The sequence below is a fragment of the Thermobia domestica genome, chromosome 5 (assembly GCF_964235325.1).
Source record: "Thermobia domestica chromosome 5, izTheDome1.hap1.1, whole genome shotgun sequence".
In the NCBI taxonomy this organism is placed as follows: domain Eukaryota; kingdom Metazoa; phylum Arthropoda; class Insecta; order Zygentoma; family Lepismatidae; genus Thermobia; species Thermobia domestica.
In genome coordinates, this window is record NC_137458.1 from 20,435,334 (window position 1) to 20,448,458 (window position 13,125).

Below are 13,125 nucleotides of genomic sequence, written 5' to 3' on the forward strand. Positions count from 1 at the left end.
AAAAAGTTTGTAGGGTCAGGTGGGGCTATTTTGAGACAAAAAAATAGAACTTTTGCCATAACTGCTGCATTACTAATACTAGGAAAACAAAACAAATACCAGAATATAGTGAACTGAGACCTCTATTAGATTCCATCATCTGAATGTCTCATTTCAAAAGAAATTCTGCATTAAAAAGCAAAAATGGTGTATCATAATAGCCCCACACTTGGGGCTATTATGAGACATGCTTATTACTCAGGCCCAGGTGGCCATACGAATGTGTGATGATTATTGTAAGACTGTCACAGGCATCCTCTGTTAGAAAAAACAAGTTCGGTGACTATGTGATGGATAGTTTCTTTTACAGTATTTATTCAAAATCAACAGTATGACAGTCCAGAAAATGATGGAAATGTTAACTGAATGCAGTTTTCGTAATGTTAAAAAAATGCACTTCTGCTTCAGTAAGAATTTATTTTACAGTGTTTTCTTTTGTTTCTACCACTTTTCCCATTTTAAAAAAGAAAATCAAGACGACAAACACTCAAAGTTTTGAAGAATAGGCTAAATATTACAGACGACACATAAATTAGTTGTTTGTATTACGGTGTTATCTGAATAATGATATACTTTTGATATTTTATAAAAGTACCAAAAATTTGTACATAAACAGAAGAGCAGTGCATTTCAATGGTTATAATTGCTGTCTGACAACAGCCTCGGGAACTGTCTCATAACAGTCCCATGTCTTTGAAAGCTTCTAGTCCCCCACAGGCTGCATGACACCTGGAAATGTTAGGTGATTCTTCTACTCCTTAATCTATACTACCTGCTAATGTTTTGAATTTTGGATTACCATGTATAGTTCAAGAGTTATAAAAATCTTCTGAAAGAAAAGTTCTTTTTTTGGGAGGGATTTTTTTTCCATTAGCCAATGCTCAAAAATGTTTTTCATATATGGGTATAATATATCACTCAATGGACTAACATTTAGTAACTTTTCGAAGTCTCTATTATATACCGTTCGAGGTCTCATAATAGCCCCACCCGATCTTACGGAATTTTTAATTACAAATTAAAGTTTATATTGAAAACGACAGAATAATAGAAGATACTTCGTATAATATATGTTCTCATATTAAAAAGGACAGATCTGAATGCTTTTACACGATACTATTTATGCAAAATTAAATTCATTTAATTCCACTGTGCTCTGAGTATTTTGTAATTATGTTTTCTCTCAGTTGTTTCTTGTAGATCATAAGATAATAGTAACGAAAACATCTTTCTTGTATATAGGATTTTTTTTTTTTAATTTCAAATGCCTGTTTTAACAAATATTTGCAAGTAGAAATAAATCTAATTCAAAGAAAAAATATATTCACTGCCATCTATTTGCACTTGTGAAGATGCAGTTTTTGTAAAGGTTTCACATAGTAGTGCCTGAAAAAACGGGTGACAAACAGGCGAAATGTATGGAAGTAAACCCTCCATGTCTTCCTCCTCTGCTTGTATTACTGTTTGTCATTGGATATAAAGGAAATCCAGCTAGAATTTACATAAAGGTATCACACGATGGTTCGGCGATTTCTTTGTTAAGCCAACTTGTAATATTGTACATCAGAATTAGGAGTCTCCTTAAACTTTAGGGTAAAAGGAGATTTTCTGTAATAATGTAATCATTTGATATTCAGCCAGTTGAAGTCATAACCATTGACTGTCTTCTTTGTTTGTTATTATATTTCCCAAGCCCAAGCTTCTGGTGGATAAGAAGTTTAAAAATTTCATTTTAATGACCTCAAACTTGGAGGTGTTTCCTTTGCTTCTCTAACGGTATCCATCCAGTCTTCGGTAAGTAAATGTGAGATAATTTTTCTATCGACTTTCTCTACAATGCCCTGATACTAAGAATCTGTTACCAATGGTTGAGACTTTTCTGTTTAGAATCTTGGCATAACTTCATGACAAATAATAAACATTTTAATGTTCCTATTTTGGCCAGTACAGGAGTTTGAATATAAGATTATTAATTATGTGTAGAGGCATGTTTGAAGGTGATGAAGCGAGTTCTCCTCTTCCTTTCCTCAGTTTCAGGCAATATGCACGAGCTGCGTTTTCTCTCGGTCGGTACACACAAAGGAAACACATAATCTTTAAACATTTACTTTCACGTAGCATATGTCATACTCATCGTCATCAACATAGACATTCTGGGCATTATGCAGAGTCGTTTTGGTGTATGATTAGCGTCATACTAAATGCCTGACTACTGCAAAAAACATATGTTAGTCTTACTCTTTAGTATGGTACTAATCATTTGTCAGAACGACTCTGCATAAGTCCCTCTGTCTTTATTGGCAGGTCACTTGCGCAACTTCCATGCTAACGGCCTTCCTCTAACCTCTTTGTCTCCACATACGATTTTTCTCTTTTTATATCGTCTATTAATTGTAGTTTCCTCGCCCCTCCCTCTCTTTCCTGCTACCATAACCTCTACCACGTCCCTCCCGATACAGTTCCTTCTTAGCCGATATCCCAATTAGTTTCTATTCCTCTTCTCAATAATATCTAATAGTGTTGTTTTCTCTCCCACCATTTCTAACACCCTCTCATTCGTTTTCTGCTCGACCCAGTTAGTTCTCTCCATTCTTCTTCATAAATACATTTCGAAAGCTTCCAGTCGTTTTTCATCATTTTCGCGAAATGTCCATGTTTCTGATCATACAGCAAGTACTCCATACGAAGCATTTTGTGAGTCTTTTTGTAAACTGTTTATTCAAGCTCCCACAAAATAGTATTTTCTTCCTCCTAAAGGTTCTTTCGTCACTCTTATCCTTGCTTTTATTTCATGTTCACACTTCATATTATCACTAATAATACTACCCACGTATCGAAAACTAGTCACCTGTTTTATTTTTTCCCCTTCTACTTCTGCATTTGACACCGACCGCTTCGTTCAAATCACCATAGCTTGTGTCTTTCTAACAGATTCTCCAACAAGCGCCATATCATCTGCAAACCGTATACAAGTAATCATTCTACCTCCTACTGAAATGCCATATTTATTTTTTAGGCTCTTTTATTTTACTATCTCTTCTAGATAGATATTAAATAATGTAGGCGAGAGACAGCATACCCCTGACGAACTCACCTTCCAATTGTACTATACTCTGTCATTTCTTCTCTTATTCTAACAACCTACTTGTTGGATCATATATAAGTTTCTTATGAGTCTTCGATCTTTCCATTCCAACCCAACCTTCTTGAGAACTTCCAACAATTCCCAATTCACGTGGAAAATGTGATACTCTTTTCAACGTATTCACCATCAGAATTCAGACAGTTGTCATGTTTAAATTGTGGGGGTCTAAAAAGGTAGTATCACCTGTAGTGTATCAGTGGCAATAAATATTTCAAAGTCACTATACCTTCTTTCTGTAGAGAATCCTATCCTTCAACGAATATTTATTATATGAATTTGCTTCCTCCGGAATTTCATTGATTAATATGAGATGATTGACGAAACCTGTAATTCGCGCAATAGATGGCTTGCCTCTAGCGGAATGGACATTCTTACTGTTTCGCTGACCAATAGGATACAAGGTATCTTAAGTTGATTATATCTACGTTGGTGAAACGGAACCCATCTACCAACTATATAGTATAGATAAGCATGTATCTTGTAGGAGATGACGCGGAGGAGGAATAACTGTGGTAAGAGTGGAACATAGACTGCCGTCGTCTACAAATCCCATTCTCTTGTCACTAGGTAATGGGATGAGTGACAACAATATGTTCAAAAACGACGTTCTGGTAACCGTTGTATTAACAGATAAGGAGGAACCGTACACGTTCTTCTGAAACGCATCACAGAATACATCGAATTTGGTGAGTCCCGAACATATTCGATAAATGTTATATTTTATTCAGTGAGCGCTTCTTTCATTTCATAGTTACTTAAACGCATGGCTCTGTGTGAAAATAGTCATTTTTAATATGACACTAATATTGTAAACATGCTGTATTGAAAGGTGTCATCCTGGCATTCACCTAGTGCCCACTTGGCCGCTTTACAACTTTATTATTTCTACTTTAATTTTTCTTTATACTTTCTTATATATACGAGCTGTGATAAAAATACAATAATTTTGTTAGAAACATGGAATTTGATTTAATCTCCTTCAAAGTACTATCCTTGGCTAACAATGCACTTATCCCAACGTTGAATTCATGACTAGAGACAGTAGCGTAGCCAGGATGTGTGTTTGGGGGGGGGGCAAGTGCTATTATAGGTACATATAGAAAAATTACAAACAAAAAAATATATAAACATAAAAATATATAAAAAATTACAAACATCAAAGTACCAAAGTACATTGTCGGACCGCTTTGGGGGGGCGGCCCCTCTGGGCCCCCCTTCCCTACGCCACTGACTAGAGGCAATTCTGGAAAACTTCTGTTGGAAGGGCGTTCAGCTACTCTGTCGCGGCCCTCTCACTGTTAGGAACGATGTCAGAACGTCTTCCTTGAAGCACGGTTTTACTTTTTGGGAAAAGCTAGAAGTCGTATGGTGCTATATCTGGAAAGCACAGCGAATGTAAACAGTCAGGAATATTTTTTTCGGCCAAAAACTCGCGGATCAAAAGCAAGGTGTGGCATGGCGCGTTTTCGTGGAGAAAAAGGAAGCTATTTGCCCGTTTAATCGGCGATTAAAATGCTTTTCAGAGACCCATACGAGATGTTTAGTTCTTCGGAAACCTCTCGAATAGTCATTCGTCTGTTTGATGACATCATTTGTGCCACTTTTTGCTCGTTTTCAACGTACTCCTTGCCAGTTTTGAATCGCTCATACCACTTGTAAACAGTCTTCAATTCCATCGCTTTATCGTCATACACCGATTTTGACATGTTGTCTTCTCTCCTTTGGCACGTTTTTGCAGTTCAAAACAAAACTTAATGTTGGCATGCGTCACACTTAATATGTCCTCACTTTTATGCCTCTAGAAGCCAACTAACATGTTACAACTCGTTCAAACTCAACACTGTACGAAAGATTTAGGCTACCGGGCTTCCTAGTAGAATTGATACAATATCGATATATGGCACTGTGCAAGTACATTCACTGTACTTTTAGGTCACGCCTTGTGTATATAGCGCGCCATAGACGCACGCACTTGCATTACCAACATGTATGAAAGGTTTCTTTCATCATGTATCTTGAAAGAATTTTTTGCCCACACACGTAGCTACCAACGTGCTGTCCAACATACTGAAAGTAGTTTGAGAAATGTGGAGGACGAGGAAACGCGTGCTTTTTCTTTCTGCAACTGCACGACCTTGGCATGCGACGGAGGAGAGACTCACGTGATTTCTTCCGCTGTCGTGATTGGCGGACCTAAATATAAAACAGCCACCTTGCATGAACGAGCCCATACACGGTAAACATGCATGCAGAACGGCAAAAACATCAAACATGTTTTCAGAAGATTTTGAAAACTTTCAACATGAATGAACGAGGCCATACACGATCAACTTGCCTGTGGTTTTATCATTTTTCATACAAGTCGGTCTGTTTCTTCAGGCATGTGTTTACGTGTATGGGCCGCTTATCAGATTACTATTTTAAAAACAAGAAATTTTCCACCTTATTCCATTGCTTGTATTTACTCTACAACTTTTTTTTTCTTCTTCTTTTCAGAATCTTGAATGAACGCGAGATTGATGTTCATCTAACGGCAATTGCAGAGAGAGATTAGAAGCAGCGAAGTGTGTCTGAAAAAAAAAAGTTATAATTTCAATAAAAATCAAAGAAAGACATCAGTTGTTAATATGAGTTCACAGACAGCTCATGAGTTGCGATGTTTGTTTGTTTTATTTACTTTGAACATTCTGCAGTGAACTGAACGGCACAATGCGTGGATGGTCTTTCTCTTGTTAAATTTTTAAGTGAAATATTGTAACGAAATGTGAAGGTATTCTTAAGGATTTTCTAACATTATTAAAATGATTAAAAAAATTCAATTATTGTTTTACTTCCTCATACAATACTTTATTTATATGCAAAATAAGATAGACATATATAGGGAATGGTAAAGCAAGAAGTGGGAGACAGTATGCAATTAAAAAGATACATACAATATTGGCACCAAGCAAAAATATTAGCATGTGCCGGCAACCTTCTTTACGTGAATAAAAGAATGCACAATAATGTTCACCGTTCCACATTGTCCTGCACAATCATTCGTTGTATGATTAGCAGCTAAGACAAGATGTTCTTCGCACTGCTTTTCCCGGTGAGTCTTTTTCTTGTTATTTTTCCCGATGTTTTTAATATTCGTTCCAGCACACAAGTGGGTCAATTCTTGGACCAAATCCTATAGTATCAGTCTTCGATTTACGTAGTACAGTATAATACAGAGTGGCGCGGAACCGACTGACACATTTCAAAGTTGAATATTACGCAGGCGCGATAGTTTGGAGTGGGTTACGGGTGGTAGATTAAAAGTGAAAGGATGCTAATTTATGGGAATACCATAACAGTTACCATGGACATCGTTGGAGCGTTGAACAATGTGTTTTCTGTGTTCGTACTTATTACGATTAGGGTGCAGCGATTGTTCAGACATTGCTTTGTTACCTGGCATTACAGTCCATTGTAACTGTTGCAGTGTTCTTATGAAATGGCATCCTATCCACTTTCCATCCTCCAACCGCAATCGACTCCAAGCTATCTCGCCTGAACAATATTATTTGAAATGGTCAGTCGGCTCCGCGCCACCCTGTATATTAATACTCAGTATTTTTGAAAGCAAGTGCTCTCCCACCGAGAATCAAATTCGGGATCACGTGTACCAAAGGCGCATGCGATAGCCACTAGATCAGCGAGGAGGGCTCACAGTATTTTTCGTTATATTACTTACAGGATAAAATCAGATAATAGAAGAGCAAATCTCTTGCATTCCACATGTAACTAGAAAATATTTAATGTCCGAAAATCGCAAGCGAAAGTGTTGCAATATATAGAAGAACCTCATTTCCTGTGAATAGAGGAACGAAAAAATAAAGAATATCGTCTTATCATGATCTAGTTCTGACAATTTCTTCACAATTCTAGTGACTAAACTTTGTATGCTATTGTATACACTTTGGACTGTCCTAATATACTGTAGAACTCCCTCATGGCTATGTGGATAGTGCACGCGACTTTGGCGCGGGAGACCTAAATTCGATTCTCAACGGGAACTCATGTGGTTCGGATACCACGTTGTTACCGACCCAAAGTTTTTTTTTTTTTTTTAGTGTGAAAGAAATGTAAAAAGGCAGAGTTAATTTTAAACTTTATTAACCAAGCCTCGTATATAGAGGAACAATTTCGAAGCCGTCTTCATCAGTTTGGTATTTTGTGCATTTGTGTTAGTAAGCCTCACTTCGATTTTACGGCCATATATGGCCGGGAAACAGGGACTCCGTTCACGTGATAGTAACATATTTAGTGGCTGTTCCCTTCTCCCTAATTTCGGGACCCTTGCATTTCCACCCACGCACTGTGGTAATTGAGTGCTGATTGGTCGATGACTTTGCTCCTGAAGAAAAACTAGTAATATGTGAGCTATGTTTCGGCAAGGGAAACTCCAGTCGTCTCAGTGTCTGTGAAGACGCACGACCCAGCGAGTCCACCACCCTTGAATGTAAGCTGGGTGTGCTACTTGAGTTAATTCGCGCGCTTGTATTATCGAAAGTCGGCTCCCCTTTTTACTTTTTTGGGTTGAGCTTTAAAAGTGATTCCGTGATTATACGAAAGTGAGTCGTAGTTGAGTGTTACACTGCCAGTGAATTAGAACTCTTAGTCTTACGTAACAAGTGAGTTCCAGGTTGTTAAATCATAAAAAGAATTACGCCAGTGTGGACAATTGCCGAGCATTACCAGTAGATGTCAGTGGTAGAGCGCTCACTTCTGGTACGTGAGGTCCCTGGTTCGAGCCCCGGCCAAGTAAGTTTTTGGTGGACAACATTGTGTCCGTGGGTTGTCTCGGGGTACTCCCGTTTCTTATTGTACCCATTCTTCCAGCATCACTCACTTGCTCTTAGTCTCTGTTAGCTTAACGGGCATAATCGTGGGACGTTAAACTAAAAGATTTAATTTTTTCTTTGCTATGCGAATGCAATTTTGAAATAGATCTATACCTTCGGGCTGCAATGAAAGGATAGAGACAGATGAAACTTGTTAAGTAGTAAATTTGTACACTTTCACTCGTAGTAGAGAGTGATACAACAGACGTTGGCATCCTTCCTTATTAAGATGCGGAATTGATTGCAAAAAAACAGTTTATCGCTGTATGCTACCGTTTTTATTTTATGAAGATAAAAACTGAAACGGGAAATGGATGGTTTCTATCACTTTCAGCTTGAATAGAGAGTTAACAAAGATAGAACCTATTGTTTGAATGTTGAATATAGTCCAAAAATCGCTTTTCGCTATCTATTACCGTTTTCGTATAGCGATCAACATTGAAACCAGAATGGGTTATTTCTACGTACTACTTGTGGTTTAAGTAGAGGGTTAACGGAAGAGATGGAACTTATTCATGCGACGCTGAAGCTATTCCTAAGAAAAAAGCTTCTCGATTATCTCTTACCGTTTCTACTGTATGTAAAGACCATGTGCATCAACGAAGTTCAGTGAAAATGTTTGTTGCACGAAAGGTTTCAAGCAGCAGTTCTTTCGTTCTTTCCCTTTGTCAAATCTGTTGTTCTCACAAAAGAAATTATTTTTCTTGAATTGTGCCTCGGGGATAATTCTATTTTTTAGGTATTCCGTTAGTTTTATAGCTGCTTGGGTTTAAATGTCATTGGAAATGTCACTAATCAGCGTAGCAATCCCGAAAACGATGGATGCGACACTAATATGACAATTTTGGACATGTTATTTTATTTACTTCTCCTCCTTGACCATGGGGGATAAACTTAGACTTGATTGGCGTCAGAAGTATCACTGTTCATCTCAGTGACTCCAAAAACTATGGATTTGACATAAATATCCGTCGAGAGCTCCCTCGTGACTATGGTTAGAGTGCGTGCCTTTGGCCCACCCAGGTTCGATTCTGGGTGGGAGTTCATGTGGTTCGGATGCCCCGTTAAGCTGTGGGTCGTCCAGGTCTATAGCCTTGCTACTGAAAGGGACATTAAAGATAAAAAGTAATGGCAACCTTTCTGCTACATACCTGGATTTCTCCTCCTCCAATATAATCGCCTCCCATCTTGACGGTGGTCGATTCTTTTATATTGAACCGAATTTGAATGTTACACCTAGAAAATAGTGCGCTCCCACCATCGGTTGTGTTTGATCTGCAGCCACCCCTACTGAGTTGCCCGGCGTAGGAGTTTCCATTGCAGCTCGACCGTGGGTGTTGCACCCCACTCCTCTTTACAGGCTTTCCATAGGCCGGAAACCGTACAGACTTGACGATAGGATAGGCGCCGCTTGAGGAGTTCGAAAGCACAATAGTCCATTGGGGTGGCATTTAGAAATTTTGATAGGGATGTCAGAGAAGGGAATTGTTGAAATTCCAGTTTCCTGTTCCATACGGCGATAGAATTCCAAAGATGTTTTCGCTGTGTCTTGGTGCAGTTCAACATGGTTCCCGTCTTGTTCCTAGAATGGTGGCACATTTCAGTCAGAACATGAGTCTGGTAGTACGCTGCATTGCTTTTGACGTTTTGCTCTATTGCCTCTGTACGTGGAATTGGCCACGACCTTGAACCCTTTTGGGAAACTCTGCGAACTGGCGGAAGAACGTGCTTCGGCCCTTGGCGTCAACAGGTCTGTATCTAATAGCACGAACTTTATCACAGTCTATCCGCGCCTCATCAAGGGTAACAAAAACTTCTACCAATCACACACTAAATATTCATACAGCCTTGTCGAATTCCTTTTTTGCTCATCCACATGAATGGTTGCAGGGTGTGCATACTGCTCTTGCGAATGACCGTGAGGTGTAAATTCCTGTGAATGGTGCAGTTGATTATTGCTTGCAATGTGCGGTATTTGCTAGGCATTGCACGCAGTGTGGGGGGAATTTTCGGAGGTGGCCATACTCCGAACCATACGCAATGCTCGCGTCGGTGTGATGGTCCTCGGACCCTGTGCTGCGTATTTCCGTATAATACGATTCATAGTGGAACGATCTTCACGAAAATTACGCACTTGACATATTTCTACGATGCGTGACGCCGTGAATTTAGCGTCGGAGAGGACTACAATGAACCCCTCCCAGAATCTATTCAGTTTCAGTGGCATCAGACTGCTCTGCTGCATGTCTAACGAGATAATGTTACTTACCTCTTGGCAATCTCACGGCGATGGGTTGCGCATGTGCAGCATAGTTGCACACAGACTTCGTCTCAATATAAATGAATCAACCTGTGGAACACGTCTTACACCGCCAGTGCGTCAATCTTTGTCCCACAGGGATCACTGTATGGCATAAATGGGTTTCTCTTGTGTCGTAGTCCTTCCCGTGAAGTAATTGCTTCATTTTGGGGAAGAGGTCGTCACAAAGTCCCTGAAAACATTGTTGTGCGCTGCTCCCACATATTACTTCAATCTTGATTCACGCATCTTGTTCGTCTTTCCGAAACATATTAAGCCGCTTCCACTTTCTTCCTCTACTTTGCGGCATTGTCGTCGGTTTTGACTGAATCACACACAGTCACTACCACTCACCACATTTCATTGTTTCACAATACCTAATCAGCTGCAGAATTTTTATAGTACTCAAATACACGCCACTAGTTTTAATCCAACCTATGTAATAAGAATTTTCTTTAAATTGTATATTCTAGAGGGAAGGTCCTTACAGTACTCTTCGTAAACATTTAGATAGGAAAGTGATCTTGAGCATTGAGGGATATCTGAAAGAAACACTTCACATTCCTCAACACACGCATTATATGAGATGATAGTGCTGAGATATTTCCTACTCGAGACATCAACAAAGTTGTTACTATCTAGTGAGTTATTTGATAACCAACAATTAATGAAGATCTGGTGGCGAGAAAAATAAGCACTGGTGGCGGGTGGTTATTAAGTCCTTACTTTTGTAAAGCTATGAATGCACATATTGTTTATTGTTTAATATTGCTTCTTGCAAGAGTTGAATTTTTGAATTTGCTGATATTACAAACAGTAAACACATCATTGTTATAATGTTATTGCTGATAGTAATTTAAATACAACCTCTGACAATAAAGTTCGGTGAATGATCCCGTAAATAGAAAGTAGATACAATATGAATGAAACTTACCTTACTGTCCTTTAAAGTAGTTCCTTCCCGCAGCTATGCAACGCTGAGCACGGCTGTACGTGTCTTGGAAACTTTTTGAGAATTCTTCTTTCGGGATGGTGCTCAGGAGCCAAATCACGTTTCGTTGAATGTCTGGAATATCGTCAAATCTCTTTCCTTTCAACGCGAGTTTGAAGCGTGGGAACAGGAAGAAGTCGGGAGGAATCGGATCTGGCGAGTATGGTGGATGGTCAATTTGCACCATCCCCTTTTGGACCAGGAATTTTGTAACGATATTGGCTGTGTGAGGGCGAGCATTGTCGTGAACCAGAAACTATGAACCCTGTTCTGAGTACTGGGGTTGTATCCTCTGTACATGTTTCATGAAACGTCTCAAAATTTCAACGTACGTAGCAGAATTCAATGTTGTTCCCTCAGGTGGGAATTCCTTGTGAATTATGCTATTACTGTCAAAAAAAAAAGAGCTTAGCATCGTTTTGATGCGTGATTTTTCTGCTTTGACCTTTTTCCGACGAGGTGATGCAGGAGAACGCCATTCCATGCTTTGGCATTTTGTTTACGGATCGCACCTCACACACCAGGATTCATCCTCAGCAACAATATAATTCAAGAAATTTTGGATTTTCATCCGCCATAGCGATAAAATCCTATGAGGCAAGAACATCGTGCGTCTGGTCAAGTATGTGGCACGAGTCGACAACACGTTTTCCTTTTCCCTAAGTCGTTGGTGAGAATAACTCTCGCAGATTCACGGCTAATGTTCAATTCCTCAGCAATCATTCGCAAAGTTAATCGGCGATCGTTCGTGATTAATGTCCTCACCTTTTCAATGTTTTCGTCTGTGCGAGAGCTTGACGGCCTACCGCTACGGGGGTTATCAGAAACAGTATCCCGCCCTTCTCGAAAACGGTCGAGTACCAGCATATAATGAGTTTCTTTCGGTGTCTTGCCAAGCTTAAAATAAAACTTCAAATTGATCCTTTCTTCGTTCATTTTACTGTTATCAGTTTGGAACCGGACACAGTAACACTCACTTGGTATACCGTGTCTCACATAGACCACAATTGACTCACAACTGAAGAACGGTGGGTCCACAATAGCGGCACCTGTCGCTACTCGTGTGCAGTGTTTCGTTGCACCAGTGATGCCAGGTCGAGCACAGCAACTTCATTCACCGAACTTTATTGTCAGAGGCTGTATAAACAACTTCCTGTTTATATTTAAGTTGTTACTCTTGGATTGATCTCTCATAACGTGTCTGATCAAGGCGATGCTACATTTCCGAAACTGTTGCAGAAGTATTAACATATAGTAGAACCTCGTTTATCCGGAGTAACTGAAACCAAAAGCAATCCGGAAAATCGAAAATCCGGGTATTAAGCAAAACAAATCCTTAAATAAGCAGATTTACCATTTATTACGATAATTTTTCACATAATTTCTTAACAAAGAATTGGTCCACTGTCTTTTGTTTCAAACACGTGTGGCGTTTGAGTGAACATGGTCACACAAACGGTTTATCATTAATAGTTGAACTGGAGTGCTGTCGGGCTGACACACTAAGTACGCCATGATATTTGTTAGCTGGTGCGCAGCATCTGCATGTGTCTTGTCAAGCAGAGTCAAAGTTATTTATAGCTGGTGAGTCAATCAACTTCAACGCACTGTAATACTAGTAATGCTTTCTTAAACTCAACAAAAGACATTTTATGTGCTGTATTACCATAATTTATTGTACAATCTATGCAAGAACTGTACATTTAATGAAAGTAAAAAGCGAATATTTGGTGTACTTATAATTGTTGCTATCGTAGTTAAAAATTATTATCTATGTGAATAT